This window comes from Elaeis guineensis, chromosome 8 (assembly GCF_000442705.2).
Source record: "Elaeis guineensis isolate ETL-2024a chromosome 8, EG11, whole genome shotgun sequence".
Classification (NCBI taxonomy): domain Eukaryota; kingdom Viridiplantae; phylum Streptophyta; class Magnoliopsida; order Arecales; family Arecaceae; genus Elaeis; species Elaeis guineensis.
Window position 1 is genome coordinate 55238493 of NC_026000.2, and position 20549 is coordinate 55259041.

A 20549-nucleotide genomic window follows, 5' to 3' on the forward strand; every position below is an offset into this window, starting at 1 on the left:
GGGAGGCATGAAGGGGTCTTAGGAGGAGTGGAAGCTATTAGAAATCTAATCTTAAGAGCCTTAGAGAAGGTTCCTTTAAAAAGGCAAAAGGTTTAAATCCTATTCAAAACCAAATAGCCTCTTAATACAAGTCCTATTTGCATTAGGAATCTTTGTTGTCTTAGATATTTGACCCCCTTTAGGAGATCTATTGGCACCAACTATTGAAGGCTTTTCTTCCATTTTTTCACACACCACATGGGGCCCAAGGGATGCCCCTTGCTGGTCCTTCATGTCCTCTTTTAAGTGGGCATGCCCAACTTGATCAAATCAAGTGGCACCCCATCCAAACAATCAAGAAAATTGATTAAGGATTTGAACCCTTAATGTATTTGATCCAAAACCCTAGGCACCCAACAATTGGAGCTCAATGAATTTAATTTATTAAGGTTATTAGTAGGTAATTAACTCAAATTAGTCTTATCAAATAAGTAATTCAAGTATAAAGAAAAAATTAGGTTCAACCATATGCTAGCAAAGTTATCCTGAATCTAATAAGATTTCTTTAAACCCAATTGAGACTTTATAAGTCTAATTACTTATTCCAAGTATAATCCCTTTATTGTGTGACTTTATAGGTTTAATTCTATTTAGTAGTGAGTTAAATAATGATCTCTATTATAGTATCAATGAAACTCTTTTTAATGGGTCGGAACAATTCCATTCTAACTCATCAAAGATTGTCGATCCTAAGCAACCTTAGTAACCTCTCATAATTCATCAGTGACACCTAATAGAATGTAGTGATAATCTAGTAGAATCAAAAAAAAATCTCAAGATATAGTTCGCATATGATTCAGTCCCTCTATCGTGAGTCCCGATTAGATGGCAGATCATGGATAAATCATCAAACCTCATCATCAGTGATATGATAGATTCGATTAGCTCAAGTCCAATTATGATCCTCATGAAAACTCTTTCTCATCAATCACACTACTGTAGCTACACTCTCGAACTTAGCCTCTCAAATCTCATAGTACTACTTCTCTCTATTAACATCGATAGATTTCATCTAGATGCGCATTCTACTCCTATAGTGGACCAACTGTCACCAACATCCACTATAATATCTCATTGAAGCCATATTTATGTGTCAGTCAAACTCTAGTAGCCTTACTGTGAGCAATCATTGTTAGATATATGTCCTAGAAGTCAATATGGCTGATATATTGTAATAAACTAGGACATAATTTTATACTCAATATATTGATATGATCAATAAAAGGGCAAGTTCTTTTTCATTCAAGTGCGATGTGTCCTTGAATCGTCTATGGAATTAGTTTCGATATATATTCTTAAGATGTTAAGAATTAGAGATATATATTTCATTCCTAAATACTCTCGATCATAGGATCATCATGAGGATGGTGATAGATCTGGATAGATTGGAATACAAATCACTTTCTTTGGGATAGATGGATCTCTAGTCTACAGTATAGAGATACTGGGCGACGAGTATGGATAGTTGTTAGAGAACAACTAGTACTGAGCGTGACCATACGAGAGATCACTTGGATTTCTATTCGATCGTCAGTGATTGTCTCGATGCTGTAGTTGTGTGACTGGTTCTTTGACTTGAGATGGCACTGCTACTCACAGTGAGGCTGCTGGAGTTTGACTGACACATAAACATGGGTCTCAATGAGCTCTTGTAGTGGATGTTGGTGATAGTTGGTCCATTGTAGAGGTAGGGTATGTATCAAGATAGGATCTATCAATCTTAATAGAGAAGAGTAGTCTTATGGGATTTGAGAGACTAAGTCCAAGAGTCTGTGGCCACAGTAGTGTGATTGATTGAAAAGAATTTTCATAGAAGTCACAACTGAACTTTAGCTAATCGAATCTATCATATGACTGATGATGAGATTTGATAATTTATTTATGATCTGTCATCTAGTTGGGACTCACGATAGAGAGACTGAATCATACGTTAACTACACCTAGAGGTTCATTTCAGTTCTATTGGATTGTCACTAAATACTACTAGGTGTCACTGGTAGATTGTGAGAGCTCACTAGGATTGTTAGGATTGTTTTGGATCGATAATTTTTGCTAAGTTAGAGTGAAATTATTCCGATCCATTGAAAAAAATTTTAATGATATGATGATAGAGATCATTGTATATCTCACTATCAGATAGAATTAAATCTATGGGGTCACACAATAAAGAGATTAGGCCTAGAATAAGTAATTAAGCTTATGAAGTATTAATTGGGTTTAGAGAAACCCATTGGGTTCATGGTAATCTTGCTAGCACATGGTTGGATCCAATTTTTTTCGTTGGGATTACTTATTTGATAAGATAATTCTAACTTAATTACTTGCTAATAACCTACATGAATAAAATTTATGAGATTTTAATTATTGGATGTCTAAGGTTATGGATCACATAAATTAAAGATGCAAATATCTAATTAATTTTTTTGATAGTTATTCTTGGACGCCACCTATATTTGATCAAGTTGGGTGGTCCATTGATTAGAGGTCTTTTAGTTCTCCTATGGGATGTCTCTTGGATGTATTTTGGGGTGTTTAATTATGGGTGCAAGGGCTCCAATTGTTGGCACCTAAAGGGTCTCCTAAAGTAACTTGGATAACTTAAGTTAATAAGAAACCCAATGCAAGTAGAACTTGTATTATGAGATTGAATAGGATTCAATCCTTGTGCCCATTTAAAGGGACCTCCCTAAGGTCCCTAAAGCATCCAAACCAGCAACCCCCACACCCATAGAAGGTCTCCATGCCCTCTTTTTCTCTCCTTTTCTCTTCTCTTTTGGGCATTTTACATGCCCCTTCTCTTGGGATATGCATCCCAAGGTGTTTCATGCCCAAGGATGTTGGATGCCTCTTGCAAGGTTATGGTGGTGTAGTGGAAGGACTAGGTGTTTAAAATTTTTCATTCAAAATATCTGATGCATAGAAAACCCTAATACCCAGAAACTCTTGACTATAATAATCAAAGTACAACAAATTAAATTTGGATAAGAACTATACCTGTAGCACTAATCTCAATTTTCACAAGACATCCCAGTGTCCACCCTCCAATGATGATCCACACAGAAATTGAACCAAAGACAGCGCTCCTTGTTCTCCTTGCTTCAAGAGTTCTAGAACCTAAACTCGACTAGCCCTGTATTGGTTAGATTTCTCCAAGAACCTGACTCCACCCTCTCAAAATATTCTCTAAAATTTTGATTCTCCTATTTTAGGACCCTCATAACCCTTGTTAGGATCAGATAACGCTTTGTCTTAAATCTCAAAGCTTTGTCCTAAAACTATGATAGGTTGTAAGAAAGAAGGGAGAGCAACTCGAGAGAAATTGAAAACCCGATCTGAATTTTCAAGACACCTAGTGCCTAGGCTTTTTTATAGCCACCAGAGGGATGCAAGAAGAGAGCGACACACCTCATCTAATAGGCCTATCTAATTTGATTATCAGAGATAAGAGTACCTTCAAGTAGAAGGACTTTTATCAATGATACGTCGATCAGCACCCTCATTTATGTGTGTGACCAAAGAAGGGATGTTTTTGCATCCCTTCTCAAATAAAAAAAATCCACAAAAATTCACATGAATAGGGAATTCAATCTTGATCTCAGATCACCTAATAAAGAGATAAAAAAATCTATGAAGAGATGTGATCTCATATCCTTTCATGCGAAGTCTGATCACCGCATGCATGCTCATGTGAGGAAGATTTCAACATCCATTTGGCCATCTGATAGGTCTTAAAAAATTTCATAAAAATCATCAAAAATAGATTATCAAATACAAAATATTATCACAAAAAATCATTTCAATTTGAAAGCATTTAATCAGGAGGACTCTTCAAATTATGGAGAGATGCAATGCTTCTGCACATGCATGCGAGACATCCTTCTCTTTTCTAATTTTTTTCTACCCCAAAAAATTAAGAAAAAATACATCTCATGCTTTGATATGTGCACTAGAGGATGGAGGGTGATGTGGTCTATCACACATATCTTAATCCTATGACAAAAAGATTTTCTCTTCTGCTCACACCAACACTTGCATGCAAACAGTTTTTGCACCAAGAGTCCTCAATTTGGACTCCTCATATTTTGGTGTTAACATTGGAATAGATGCTCATTATGGGCTGCTTCTAGGTGGTACAACCTGACCCAAATATCTACCAAATTGAGCTAGCTAATTAGTAAGGGATGAGACCAAATTGATCCCCAAAGGAGCAAGGGTTTCTACATGTGCTAGCATGCTTATCGAAACCCTGATTGAATCCAAAATTTTATTCAACCTTTTTCAAAAGGGTCCTTGACTAATTTCTATATGTGTGTGACCCATTAGGTTCCATATCTAGCTAGTAGTAGGTCTAGATATAAGTTGACCTAATTTGATTAGATTTCAATCTAATCGATTTAGGTCCAATCAAGCTAATCCGAGTTCAACAATTAGAATCTTTTCTAATTGGCGATCAAATTAAACTCTTTAATTAATAAAAAATCTATAAGTCAAGATTAATATCTAGCAATATATCATGACTATCGAAAAGATATGAAATTTGATGAAAATACTAAATATATCCTTCAGTGGCAAGTTACCGTGCAATTCAATCCTTTGATCATCCCTACATCCTGAATATATTCATGAGTATGGAATCATGTCAAACTCAAACACATATTCATATCGATTCTCAATTAACCAATGATGACTCCAATGAAGAAGCATTAGAAATTTTTTCTAATCTCCTTCCATCTTTTGACCAAAAAATTTTTTTCGAGTCATCTAGGATTAAGAATATACAGGATGTGATCTCCTCTTATTAGGAGTGATCGATTCCATGTTGATCTACTCACAACCTCCATACATATTTCATCATATCCAGAACATCCCGTATATATCTTAATGCCATGCCTGGGTATGAACAAAAATATGGGTTCATGTGCATAAGATTTCATGGTGGTCTCAGATCTAAGGATCACTTGTGCAACTCCCACTTAGAGAACCATCTTTGATATACAAGTAAGACTTTCATAAAATATTCTCTCTTATCGAGCCAATTCAGTGGACTCATTTTTCAAATAAGTACTCACATCCTTGTATTAGTATCCCATACAAGTGGCTAGTGAGATCTGCCACCCTCTCCATCGAGCATACATAGGATGTGTCAATCTATCCGGAACATTAATCTCCAACTCAATGCTCCTATAATCAAAAATATTTACGATTAGGATTTTAGGATTTTAGGTCTTACTAGCATGACCCATTCATATTTTTTAAAATTATTATTCTAATCTTTGAGATTCATCATAATCTTAGACATAATAAGATATAGTTAATATAATGAATCAATGCCTCAAATAATAAATATCATTACATGAGTTGAAAAATTACAAAGAAAAATTTCATCACAGCACACTTGCGATTAGCTTATAGGGCACTCCTCTTTCAATCTCTCATTTGCACTAAAGCCAATCACTTTTATATCTCATACAGTCAAGATGGCAATCAAATAGCTACTGTGGTATGGCCTTAGTGAATGGCTCTGCTATATTATTCTTTGTATCTACTCATTCAAGGACAGCATCTTGTCTCTAATGAGATGGAAGCATCTGAGGATGTACTTGGATCTATAATGAGATCAAGATTACTTAGCTTGAATAACGGTCTCAATGTTATCACAATAGAGTGACACTGGTTCTTCAATCTTAAGAACGACTCCTAAATTTATGATGAAGTTTTTCATCTAGATAGCTTCCTTAATAGCTTCACTAGCAGCGATATACTCTACCTCAGTAATTGAGTCAGCTACTATCTGCTGCTTGAAACTCTTCCAACTCACTGGCCCATCATTTAGAGAAAACATGTACCCTAATATTGACTTGCTATCATCCGGATCAAACTAGTTTCAATTCTGATCCTCCACCATATATAAGAAAAATATTTTTAGTCATTCTTAGGTACTTTAGAATATTTTTCATAGCTTTTCAATGATCCTTCCCTGGATTAGTCTAAAATCTGCTAGCTACACTTAAGGTATAAGCTATACCAGGCTTAGTACATAGCATGACATACATAATTAATCCCACAGCCAAAGCATAAGGGATTTCATTCATCCTCTTTCTCTCCTCTAGTGTCTTAGGACATATTTTCTTAAAGAGATGTATACCATAACTTGCAGGCAAGTAACCTCTCTTGCTTGCCTCCACATTAAACCTCTTTAATATGAGATCTATGTACCATGACTGGGATAAGCCTAACATTCTTTTAGATCTGTCTCTATAGATCTTTATACCCAGTATATAAGATGTTCACCCAAATCTTTTATGAAAAATTTATTTGATAGCCAAGTCTTAACTGATTGCATCATTAGGATATCATTTTCAATGAGCAGTACGTCATTGACATACAAAACCAAGAAGACAACAGTACTCCCACTTATCTTCTTATCACACATAGTTCATCCTTATTTTTGATAAAGCTAAACTTTTTGACTATCATATCAAAATATATATTTCAACTTCTCGAAGCTTGCTTTAATCCATAGATGGATCTCTTTAGCTTGCATACTTCAATCCATACAGATATTCCAACTCCTCCCACATGACATCCATCTGTCAGATCTTATAGTCGTAGTATGCTGCTATAATAAGTAAAATCTGGATAGACTTGAGCATAGCCACAAGTGAGAAGGTTTAATCATAGTCAATTTCTTGCCTTTGTCTGAAATCTTTCACCACCAACCTAGCTTTGTAGGTTTCTATTTGGCCATCTACTCTGATCTTCTTCTTGAAGACCCACTTGCACCCTATTGGGGTCACACCCTCAAGCACATCAACCAATGTCCACACTTGGTTGGTGTACATTGAGTCCATCTTAGATTTTATGGCTTCCAGCCATTTGTTTGAGTCTCTACTCATGACAACTTTTGAATAGGTCAGTGGATCATCATTTTAAATGATATTGATCGAATTATCATTCTCAATGATAAAATCATATCTCAAAGGTGCTTGACGCACTCTATCTAACCTTCAGAGAGGAGGTGTGTATTGTAGATGTACCTCATCCTTGAGTACTTCTAATTGAGGATCTTCTTGTGGTTCAACCATAGATATTTCTAGGTCAGTTTGTAGATCATGAACTTTCATAAGTTCAATATTCCTCCAACTGCCTCTTTCTTGGATGAATTCATTTTTCAAGAAAATGACGTGCCTACTAACAAATATCTTTTGTTCAGTAGGATGGTAGAAGTAGTATCTATTAGTTTTCTTAGGATACCCTACAAACCTATACTTGTCTGATCTAGCACTAAGTTTATATCCAAAAATATTTTTTGACATAAGTAGAACAACATCAAATCTTAAAATGTTTAAGATTAAGCTTCCTTCCCTTCCATATCTCATATGGTGTGCTTGCAACAGACTTTGAAGGTACTCTGTTTAAAATATATGTGGCAGTCTTTAGGGCATATCCCTAGAAAGATATTGAGAGATCAGTGAAGCACATCATAGACCGCACCATATCCATCAAAGTGTGAATTTTCTTTCTGCTATACCATTTAACTGGGGTATATAAGGAGGGATCCATTCAGAGAGAATACCTTTACTTTTAAAATAATCAAAAAATTTACCGGATAAGCGTTCTCCTCCTCGATCAGATCGAAGAACCTTGATACTTGTTGGTGCAAAAATTCGCCTGCGCCGGAGAAGCTGGAGTTGAGGAAGCTGCGGTCGCCGTCGGGACCTGCAAGGGAAGTCTAAACCGGAGGTGGGGTTGCTCCGGCAAGACCCTCCGACGCTCAAGTCAGTTCTCTGCCTCAACAAGAATGGAGTGCTCGAACGGAGAGTTTAGCAGAGTTTTGAGATAAGGCAAAAGAGCTTAAAGAATAACGTATCTGAGTCCCCCTTTTATAGGCGGGGGAGGCAACGGACTGATGGCGATGTTTGTAACCGCCTGGTAGTGGGCCGCCCATGGTCAGGGGAATTGATTGCGAAAGATAATGGAGCAGACACGTGGCCATCATCATAGCCCGCCACATAGGGCCCGCCGCAGGTAGTGAAGCGGCGTCCGTTGCCGCTAGTTGTCAGCGAGTAGTGGGATCGTGCAGCACCTACCGCAGGGAGCGGAGCAGCATCATAGTTGTCGACACAGCCTGTCAGAGAGTAGTGGGATCGTGCAGCACCTGTCGCAGGGGGAGGTGGAGCCGCGTGGAATCCACTACAGGAAGTGGAACAGGATCTTGGCAGTTATTGCTATCTGCCAAGGGACGCGGATCTGTTGATCAAGGCTCGGCAGCGGTCGGAGTTTGGCTTTTGCAGGAGTCCGGGAGGAGTCCCCCCCTCGGTTGAGGTCGTGGGTGGGGTTCGGCTCCAGCGGCTGATGCTGAGGTCGGAGACTGAGGTCGGAGCTTGGCTCCCGTAGGAGTCCGGATGAAACCCTCTCGGAACTGAAGTTGCAGGTGGGGCCTGGCTCCCATAGGAATCTGGACGGAGTCGTCCTGCTGCCGATGGAGGAGCCCGGCTCCCGTAGGAGTCCGGGCGGAGCCGTGCTGATGTCGACTGTGGAGCCTGGCTCCCGTAGGAGTCCGGGCGGAGCCGTACTGCTGTTGAAGGAGGAGCCCGGCTTCCGTAGGAGTCCGGGCGGAGCCGTGCTGATGTCGACTGTGGAGCCCGGCTCCCGTAGGAGTCCGGGCAGAGCCGTACTGCTGTTGAAGGAGGAGCCCGGCTTTCGTAGGAGTCCGGGCGGAGCCGCACTGATGTCGACTGTGGAGCCCGGCTCCCATAGGAATCCGGACGGAGTCGTCCTGCTGCCGATGGAGGAGCCCAGCTCCCGTAGGAGTCCGGGCGGAGCCGTGCTGATGTCGACTGTGGAGCCCGGCTCCCGTAGGAGTCCGGGCGGAGCCGTACTGCTGTTGAAGGAGGAGCCCGACTTCCGTAGGAGTCCGGGCGGAGCCGTGCTGATGTCGAATTCGGCTGCGGATATTTTATACCCAACACCAGTCCCCCTACTTCCGAGTTTGAATTTCAAGCGAAGGAAGTACACAGAGAGAGATGCATGCAGCCGGAATCGCCCCTTCGAACTTTGCGCACTGTCGCCCCTATTTAATGCGCGCACGTTAGAATCCATTTTTCGATGAAGGTGACTTGAAAAGTCTTTTCGGAGTTCCTGTCGAAACGCGATCCCAAGCGTCGCTCTGTGGGAACTCGCGAGCGGTCAACCCTCGATGGCGGTGAAGGGGATAAGCGCGCCACGCGGCACACGCCAGTTGGCCCAGGAATACCCGCCACCATAATTGCGCCAGGATCCATCGGCTATATAAACCCCTCAGTCCCTTCGTGATTTCATCCTGGCGCGATTCTTTCATCTGAGAGTCCTGCTTCTTTCGCCCCAGTTCCTGTCTCCTCCCCTTATACCATGTTATCCACTCGGGAGGCTGTCCTCGAGGGAATTCTTAGGGTTTGGAGGAAGGAGAGAAGGAAAATGGCGGCCGGTGGGAATCTCCGTCGTCCCAAAAGGAGCCCAAGGAAGAATTCCTTCAACAACAGGGGTTTAATAACGGGGGCTGTCGGTGAAGTTGTTCTGCCCGCGAATCTCGGAGTAGCAAGGCGGGGTGATACCGGTCAAGAGGGCAGAATAGCCGTTACAAGCCATGACGGGATCCTTGACGCCGTCGGGGCCGAGAGACCGGAGGCGGTCGGTGTCGACGGTGAGGCAGTAGAACTTGTTGCGGGGACGGTGGAAGTAACGCATGCCGACCTTGCCAGAGCATCTCGAGTGGCGGCCGTCGTTGTCTCCTCCGCCTCCGGGGACCTACTCCGCCCCTTTCCTGTTAAGGTTGGGACCTCGGGAACAGAATGAGGCGAGATGGGCGAGAGCTGTTACACGCATTGGAGAATGCGACTGAGAAGGATAGAGACGGAGTTCGTAGCTCGGAGCGGTCTCTGGTTCGTCCTGCCCGAACCGTGCCCGCGATACTTGCGATGACGTGTATCTTCTTTTTTCCTGACCCACCGGGTCCTGTAACGTGTATTTCTGTTAAATGAAAAAGTGGTTTCAGTACCTTGTTTGCATCTTGTGTTAAATAGTCGTCTGCCGAACTCCTTCATTTTCCTTTCCTTCTCTTTGTCTGTGTTACATCGTTCCAGGGTCGTCGGCGACCTTTTCAGTTCATGTCGTTTGGAGATACCCACTTGTCAGGTTTGCTTGGATTTTTCTCCGCTGAAGTCGAGGCTAAGTTTGGCTCCCTTGATAGTCCGAACGGAGAAGCCCTCCGGAGGTTGGAGTAGCTCGGTTCATAAAAGTTGGGGCAAAGTTTTTCTGTAATCAAGGTCACAAATAAAGCCCGGCTTCCGTAGAAGTCCGGGTGGAGTTGTCCTGTAGCTGATGTTAACGGTAGAGTCCGGCTCCCGTGGGAGTCCGGGTGAAGTCTTTTTTGCGGCGGAACCCGGCTCCCGTAGGAGTCCGGGCGAAGTCCTTTTTCGGGCGGAGTCCTTTTGGCGGCGGAACCCGGCTCCCGTAGGAGTCCGGGCGAAGTCCTTTTCCGGGTGGAGTCCTTTTGGCAGCGGAACACGGCTCCCGTAGGAGTCCGGGCGAAGTCCCTTTGGCGACGGAACCCGGCTCCCGTAGGAGTCCGGGCGGAGTCTTCTTGGCGTAGGAACCCGGTTCCCGTAGGAGTCCGGGCCTTCCACTTCGCTCATGTCAGGACGAGGTTCTCCTCCTGTTCCTGACAGGGCCGCGGGGGCACATTAGGGCATTGTGAGGCCTCTCCCCCCATCCGGTCTAAAAGAACCGGGCCTTCGACTTTGCTCAAGTTAGGGTGAGGTTCTCCTCCTGTCCCTAACAGGGCTGTGGGGGCACATATGGGGTTGCAAGGCCTCTCCCCCCATCCGGTCTAAAAGAACCGGGCCTTCGACTTTGCTCAAGTTAGGGCGAGGTTCTCCTCCTGTCCCTAACAGGGCTGTGGGGGCACATATGGGCGTTGCAAGGCCTCTCCCCCCATCCGGTCTAAAAGAATCGGGCCTTCGACTTTGCTCAAGTTAGGGCGAGGTTCTCCTCCTGTCCCTAACAGGGCTATGGGGGCACATATGGGCGTTGCAAGGCCTCTCCCCCCATCCGGTCTAAAAGAACCGGGCCTTCAACTTTTATAAGGTTGCCCTCTCGTTTTCGATATCGTCTGCTTGAATTGTCCCAAGACAAACGGGCACGTATTTTTTGATTAGGATGAAATTACTGGTAGTACATCCGTAAGTTTTCTGAGCTCCAAGGTCGCGGGAGGTCGGCTCCTCCGAGTTCCTTAAGATAATAAGTTCCAGGTCGGACTACTTCTTTGACCTCATAAGGTCCCTCCCAGTTTGGGGCAAGCTTCCCCTGGCCCTGTGGTTGTGAGACAGCAGCTCGTCGGAGCACTAGATCCCCTACTTTGAATGCCTTGTTCTTCACTCGGGCATTGTAATATCGGACAACTTTCTGTCTGTAGGCTGCCATTCGAACCTGAGCAATCTCCCGCCTTTCTTTCAGTAGGTCGAGGTTGGCTCTGAGACTTTGCGCGTTTTGGGGTTCGTCGAATGCCACGACTCGTGCCGACGGGAGTTTAAGCTCGATCGGGATGACGGCTTCCGTACCAAAGGCTAGAGCAAAGGGAGTCTCTCCTGTAGGCAACCTCTGGGTAGTCCGATAAGCCCATAGTACATGATAAAGTTCGTCCACCCAAGTCCCTTTTGCTCTTTCGAGCCTGGTCTTAATCCCCTGCAAAAGGGTTCTGTTTGTTACCTCGGCTTCACCGTTCGCCTGGGGATGGGCCACTGATGTGAATTTATGGGAGATGTTTAGGTCTTCACAGAATTCAGCAAATCTGGCTCCCGCGAATTGCCGTCCGTTATCAGTGATGAGGGTTCTAGGTGAACCGAACCTGCACACGATCGATTTCCAGACGAAGTCCTGTACTTTCGCTTCTGTGATTTTGGCTAGTGGCTCGGCCTCGACCCATTTGGTGAAGTAGTCGATTGCTACAAGGAGGAATTTCCTTTGACCAGACGCCATGGGAAAGGGACCAAGAATATCCATCCCCCACTGCGCAAAAGGCCATGGGGCGCTCAAGGGTGTAAGCTCGGTAGCAGGTTGTCTCTGGATGTTGGCATACCTCTGGCATCGATCACACTTTTTGACATATTCGATTGAATCACGATGCATTGTTGGCCAGTAATACCCTTGGCGGAGTAGCTTGTGGGATAGAGACCTGGCACCTAAATGGCTTCTGCAAGCTCCCTCGTGTATTTCCCATAGAGCGTAGTTAGCTTCTGAGGGTCGGAGGCATCTTAAGAGAGGCAAAGAGTACGATCTTTTGTATAATTTGCCCTCATAAAAGATGTACCGGGAGACTTGATTCCGGAGTTTCCAGGCTTCTTTCGCGTCCTGGGGGAGAACCCCATCTCTAAGATAGGTTATCAGCGGGTCGACCCAGCTGGGCTCGTGGTCGATCTCCATTACGAGTCGCGGCTCCTCCGTACTCGGATGCTTTAGAACTTCAAAGAGGATGCCTTTTGGTAATTTGGCCGGAACCGATGTCGCCAGTTTGGAGAGAAGATCGGCTCTGGTGTTCTCCGACCTTGGAATTTGCCTGATGTCGAAATTGCCAAAGGCAGGAATGAACTCCTTCACTTTTTCGAGATATTTGGCCATACTGTCCTCCCGCGCTTCAAAGCTCCCGCTGACCTGCCCCACCACAGGTTGGGAATCGCTGTGCACCCGGAGATGACCTATTCCGAGCTCCCTGGCGATCCTCAACCCTGCAATCAGAGCTTCATATTCCGCTCCATTGTTTGTTGCGGGGAATTCAAAATGCAGAGCGTACTCTGCAACGACTCCCTCCGGGCTGGTCAAGATCAGGCCTGCACCCACGCTTGCCACGTTGGAAGATCCGTCCACATGGAGGGTCCAAAAGCTATCGGAGAAACTGGCTTCTTCGTCGGGGAGTCCGGTTGAGTCTTCAGGCCGTCAATTTTGCTTTGCTCGGGTTCGGCCTCCTCGGGGATGGTGCATTCTACTATGAAATCCGCCAATACTTGGGCTTTTATTGCGGTCTAGGTTTGTAGTTGATGTCGAATTCTGTGTGCTCGATTGCCCATTTTGCCATTCTCCCGGAGATATCAGCTCGGTGCAAAACCGCCTTGATCGGTTGGTCGGTGAGTAACGTCACCGTGTGCCCTTGAAAGTAAGGTCGGAGTCTCCGAGCTGCAATCAACAAGGCGTAGGTCAGTTTTTCTAATTTAGTATACCTGGTCTCGGCGTCCCTCAACACGCGACTAATGTAGTAGACCGGTCGCTGGACTTTCATTTCCTCCTTAACAAGGACGGCTGCAAGGGCTGTGGGAGAGACTGCCAGGTACAAAAATAATTCCTCCTTAGGCTCGGGCTTTGCCAGCAGTGGGGGTGAGCCAAGATAGCTTTTCAATTCTTCGAATGCCTGTTGGCATTCAGGGGTCCAACAGAAGTTCTTCGGCTGCTTGAGAGTTTGAAAGAAGGGCAGACATCGCTCGGCCGACCTTGTGACAAAGCGATTAAGAGCCGCAACTCTTCTTGTGAGGCACTGAACCTCTTTGATCGATCTTGGGGCAATCATATTTTGGATGGCGCGGATTTTCTCCGGATTGGCCTCGATCCCGCGCCCTGATACCATGAAGCCCAGGAACTTTCCCGAGGTTACCCCAAAGGCGCATTTGGTTGGGTTCAGCTTCATTCTATACTTTCGAAGAGCGCCAAAGGTTTCTTCGAGGTCGGTGACATGATTCCCGGAAGACCTGCTTTTCACGAGCATATCGTCCACATAAACTTCCATATTTCGGCCGATCTGCTCCTTGAAGATTTTGTTCACCAGTCGTTGATAGGTTGCGCCCGCGTTCTTGAGGCCGAACGGCATAACCCTGTAGCAGTAAAGGTCGCGATTAGTGATAAAAGCAGTCTTTTCTTCATCTTTCGATGCCATCCTAATCTGGTTATAGCCAGAGAATGCATCCATAAAAGTGAGAAGCTCGTGGCCCGAGGTAGCATCCACCAGTTGGTCGATCTTGGGAAGGGGGTAGCTGTCCTTTGGACAAGCCTTATTCAGCTTTTTGAAATCGATACACATCCTCCACTTGCCGTTTGCTTTCTTAACCAAGACAATATTGGAGATCCATTCTGGATAATTGACCTCCTTGATGAATCCGGCCTTGAGAAGTTTATCCACTTCCTCGGCTATTGCCTTCTGCCTCTCCGGGGCGTGACTCTGGATTTTTTCTTTTGTTGGCCGGTGTTTAGGGTTGACCGCCAGATGATATTCCATGACTTCTGTGTCAATCCCCGGCATATCCGTCGGGACCCATGCGAAAATGTCCGCATTCCTTCGGAGGAAATCCACGAGATGCGTCCGCACCTCCTTTTCCAGGTTGGAGCCAATTAACACCACGTGCTCCGCATTCCCATCATTCAAAGGAATGGGTATTAGGTCCTCGATCGGGCCGCCCCTCTCTTCAGCGAGGTCGTCGCGCGCATCCAACCCGTCGACTGGACAGAGGTCCGCTTGATCACTTCTTTGCAGGGCAATATTGTAGCAGTGCCTGGCCAGCGCTTGGTCTCCCTGAACTTCTCCAATCCCCTTGTCAGTGGGGAACTTCAACTTCAAATGGTAGGTTGAAACAACGGCTCTGAGGGCATTGAGGCCGGGTCGGCCAAGAATTGCATTGTAGGCAGATGGCGCCTTTACCACCAGGAAATTCACCAGGGCTCTGGACTGCTTTGGATGCTGACCCGCGGTCACAGTTAGAGCTATCGTTCTTCCGTCGGAACGGCGTCACCAGTAAACCCTATCAAGGGGGAGCACATCGGCCTTAGATGACCGCCAAGAGCGGCCATTCTCGAAAAGGCACTATGGAATAAGATGTCGGTCGAACTTTCATTGTCGACGAGAATGCGACGGACGTCATAATCTGCTATATTCAAAGAAACTACGACCGCATCGTTATGAGGGAATTGGACTCCCTGGGCATCTTCTTCAGTGAAGGCTATGGGCTCTTCAACTTTTTGCCGCTTGAGGGGTGCAGCTGATGTGATAATTGCCTCCTGCCGGGATTCCCCCGAGATGACGTTGACAGAATCCAGCGAAGACTGGTCATCCGGCCATCCTTTATCAGCAACCATAGCTGGAGGTAGTTGTGCAGAAACCTCGCGAGAGGGCATCGGATGGGGAAAAGAAGATTGGATGCCGGAAAAGATGGCCGGAAGCGGGTCCGTTGAGCGCTCCTTCAAGAACAAGGGTGCTGCGAAGACACAGGCCCCCTTCCTCTAGCGCCAATCCTGTTGGTGCAAAAATCCGCCTGCGCCGGAGAAGCTGGAGTTGAGGAAGCCGCGGTCGCCGCCGGGACCTGCAAGGGAAGTCTAAACCGGAGGTGGGGTTGCTCCGGCAAGACCCTCCGACGCTCAAGTCAGTTCTCTGCCTCAACAAGAATGGAGTGCTCGAACGGAGAGTTTAGCAGAGTTTTGAGATAAGACAAAAGAGCTTAAAGAATAACGTATCTGAGTCCCCCTTTTATAGGCGGGGGAGGCAACGGACTAATGACGACGTTTGTAACCGCCTGGTAGTGGGCCGCCCATGGTCAGGGGAATTGATTGCGAAAGATAATGGAGCAGACACGTGACCATCATCATAGCCCGCCACATAGGGCCCGCCGCAGGTAGTGAAGCGGCGTCCGTTGCCGCTAGTTGTCAGCGAGTAGTGGGATCGTGCAGCACCTGCCGCAGGGAGCGGAGCAGCATCATAGCTATCGACACAGCCTGTCAGAGAGTAGTGGGATCGTGCAGCACCTGTCGCAGGGGGAGGTGGAGCCGTGCGGAATGCACTACAGGAAGTGGAACAGGATCTTGGAAGTTATTGCTATCTGCCAAGGGATGCGGATCTGTTGATCAAGGCTCGGCAGCGGTCGGAGTTCGGCCTTTGCAGGAGTCCGGGAGGAGTCCCCCCCTCGATTGAGGTCGTGGGTGGGGTTCGGCTCCAGCGGCTGATGCTGAGGTCGGAGACTGAGGTCGGAGCTTGGCTCCCGTAGGAGTCCGGATGAAACCCTCTCGGAACTGAAGTTGCAGGCGGGGCCTGGCTCCCATAGGAATCCGGACGGAGTCATCCTGCTGCCGATGGAGGAACCCGGCTCCCGTAGGAGTCCGAGCAGAGCCGTGCTGATGTCGACTGTGGAGCCCGACTCTCGTAGGAGTCCGGGCGGAGCCGTACTGCTGTTGAAGGAGGAGCCCGACTTCCGTAGGAGTCTGGGCAGAGCCGTGCTGATGTCGACTGTGGAGCCCAGCTCCCGTAGGAGTCCGGGCGGAGCCGTACTGCTGTTGAAGGAGGAGCCCGACTTCCGTAGGAGTCCGGGCGGAGCCGCGCTGATGTCGACTGTGGAGCCCGACTCCCATAGGAATCCGGACGGAGTCGTCCTGCTGCTGATGGAGGAGCCCGGCTCCCGTAGGAGTCCGGGCGGAGACGTGCTGATGTCGACTGTGGAGCCCGGCTCCCGTAGGAGTCCGAGCGGAGCCGTACTGCTGTTGAAGGAGGAGCCCGGCTTCCGTAGGAGTCCGGGCGGAGCCGTGCTGATGTCGAATTCGGCTGCGGGTATTTTATACCCAACAATACTTATTCTAGTTTATTTTATGATCATATATTGATACTTCTTGAACTTATCAAAGGCTTCGAATTTATGTTTCATAAGATATACATATCCAAATCTTGATAAATTATCTGTAAAGGTGATAAAATAGGAGTATCCTCCTCTGGCTTGAGTTATCATTATTAGATGTATGCCCTAGAAGTCAATCCTAGCTAACACATTTTATATTTTTAGGACATGATTTTGTACTTATTAGATAGTTATATTACCATTCATGTTTATGTGTCCATGAATCATCTAAGAGATTAACAAGATGATGACACGTATTCTCAAAGAGTTGAGAATTTGAGGTATATGTCATTAATAGTTGATTCCTAAATTGCATCTAGTCATAGGATCATCATGGAGATGGCGATTGATCCGGATAGACCAGTACACGGATTGTTTATTTCAGACAGATGGATCTCGAGTTTGCAGTGTAGAGACACTGGAGTGAGAGTGTAGGTGATTGTTAGAGAATAACTAGCACTGAGCGTGACCAACACAAAAAGTCACATGGATGTCTGCTCACTCATTAGTGATTTTCTCGATGCTGTACTTGCATGACTAGTCCTTTGGCCTGAGATGACACTACTATTTGTAGTGAGGCTACTGAATTTTGACTGACATATCAACATGGATCTCAAAGAGCTCTTGTAGTGGATGTTGGTGACAGTTGGTCTACTGTAGGAGTGGGGTTGCATCAAGATGGGATCTATCGATCCTAGCAAAAGAGAGTAGTCCTATGAGATTTAAGAGGTTGAGTCCTTAAGTCTATGGCCATAGCAATGTGATTGATGAAAAAATAATTTTATAGAGTCACATATGGACTCGAGCTGATTGAATCTATCATATGACCAATGTTGAGGTTTGACGATTCATCCATGACCTGCCATCTGATCGAAACTTATGATAGAGGAACTGTATCATGCGCCAACTATACCTAGAGATTCATAATTTATTCTGTTGTGTTGTTACTACATAATGCTAGGTGTCACTGGTGGATTGTAAGACTCACAAGGATCATTTTGATGATCAATGATCTTTGGTGGGCAGAGTTGGAATTGTTTCAATCTATTGAAAAGTATTTCAATAATTTTATGATAGAGATCATAATATATCTCACTATCAGATAGAATAGAACTATGAGGTCACACACAAAAGAGGCTTTTGACTGATCAGATGGTTGAATTATGATTATGAATCATAAAAAAAATTTGATTATCAATTTGATTGATAATTGATCTAATACAAATATTGTATTATGTAACTCGCTAAAGAGTTAGTAAGTTATAAGAGAATTAATTTGTAATAGGATTGCTAATTGGCTCAATTTGATTGAGCATTGGGGCTTGTAACAAGTTCAATTTGATTGAATTTAATTTGACTCATTTTGGATTTAATTTGATCAACCCTATAGGGTTATAGGATAACCCCAAAAAGATTGGATGATTAGTCCCAGTTGAATTAGAATTTGAGTTTGATCTAATTTTTAATTAGTCTAAGATGTATATACTCCAAATTAGATTATAAATCTTTATTTTTATGCTGCACTAAATACTAATGAGATTAGGATTAAAATTGAGTTTGACTCAAGCACCAAGAAAGAGTCCAATTGGACTAGGACTCCTTCTTCAATTAGAAGACATCCAATCTAAATTAATTGAGCTCTAAATCAGATTTGGATTCCTATTTATTTGACTCTAATATGATTCAATATGATTAAAATTAATTAATATTTTAATTAGATTAAAATAGCAATTTAAACTTAGAGTCCAATGGGAATAAAAGTTCCTTCTCCCATGCACCTTAGGAGTCCCACACCACAGTTTTTATGCACTTATAAGACCCACACCCAAAATATATTTTTGCACCACTTCTTCCCTTCTTTTGTGCATGTAAGAAAGAAAGAAATCCTCCTTAATCAGTGTGTTAAAAAATCTGATTGCAGTTGGTTGTTGGGCGGCATCAAATTGGAAGAGTCCTAGATGTTTTGGACTCTCTTCTCCCATTCAAATTCTAACTCATCCAAGGCCTTTAAATACCCCATCATATGGGATAGGATATATGAGATAATAATCAAGTTTGACACCCAAATAGAAGCCCCTTTTGTGCATGAAAAATCAAGGGAGGGAAGGGGACGGCATGGAGAAAGGTGGCGTGAGGTAAGTTGACGTTATCCCTTCATTCTTGCAACAACCAAGGGTTGGTTGTTAGGACATCTCTATCTCTCCCTCTTGTCCATATTTAGACATGGATGTCTCTTTCTCTCTTTGTCTAAAAGTTGGACAAAATTATTACATCTCTATTATAGAGATTTGGTGCATGGATTTTAGGAAGAAAAGAGAAGAAAGGATTCTTCTCATGATCTCTAACATAGAGATCAAGATCCTCCTACATCTTCTTGTTCTCTAAGAGTGTCTTAAGAGAAAAGAAGATTTTCAACCATCAAGATGTGATCTCTGCAAGAGAACTAGCATCCGATGAGATCAAAAGGCTTCTGATCAGATCAAAGTCTCATGTAGATATCCATAGAGGTCAGACGCTTGTGGAGCTACAAATGACCTTCAGAAGATATCCATGATCATCTGTTCGCATTGAAGATTGATCCATATCTAGGTATATTTTATATTTATTTTTTTTATTTGATTTTTATATCTAAATCTTATCTCATATATGATGATTTTGATTATAGTTTGAAGATATGATCTTATGCATGCTTAGATTAAATTAGATTTAATTTAAAAAATTTTAAAATTTTACTGCATATTTTTTATATAAAACATGCATGCATGAAATCATAAAACTCTAATAGTGGTATCAGAGCCACATCATATGCATGAGATTTAGATTTATATTTAAAATCTATGAAGAAAAATTTTAGATCTAAAAGATTTTGATGTCGTTCTGATATAAAGTTATCCTGACATAATTTGATATGCTGTATGGTTATCCTAGAATGATGTTAAAATTTTTAATTAGATTAGATTTTTAGATCTAATTTTTAAAGCATATATGTGATATATATTTTGTTATTTAGATCTGAAAAGAGTTTCAAGATCTATTTTGATTCATATATATGATATATAAAAAATTGTTTAGGACTGAAATTGTTTCAATGATCTGAACTAGTTTATGTATATGATACATATTTATATATATGATCTGAAATTATTTTGAGATCAAAATTTACTCTTCATACAAAGAATTTAGATTTAAAAATTTTGATTTAAGATCTGAAATTAGTGTTTATGCATGAGGGATTGATTATGGGTAGATCAAATTAGGTCATGTAATTAGATTATATAATCAGGATTTTTGATTTGATCATATTAGGTCTAAATCGATTTAGCAGTTGATCCTAAGTCAAGTGTTGATTAAGGTGAGGTCAATAGAGCCTTAGATCATATAACTGTTGTTGATCGAATCGATTGACACCCATATGTAGAATCAATTAACCTAAAGACCTAATTTAGCTCTGTGGCTCGAGTCTGATTCACCTAAGCTAACATATTCGGGTCAATTATCCAATTAGTGTCTAAAGTAAGTAATTGAAAGGTGATTATTTAATTGGTTCCATTCGCTTATCTGACTAATTTATTGGTGTCTAAAAAAAGCAACAGGTGGAGCCCCACCAATCTCCAATTACCTAGCCAATTTGAAGGATTGAGTCTCAAATATGGTTGCTTGGTGGTTTGATTTAGCCTATTCCAATTACATCAGTCATGTGATGACTAATTAGATGAGGCCTAAACTCAAATCTCTCCATAAAATATTAAGTCTAAGGTCTTCCATCGTTGTAAATGTGCGGGCGTGCTACCAGTATTGATTGTTCTCGGTTGGTTACAGTGGTTCAGTTGCATCAAA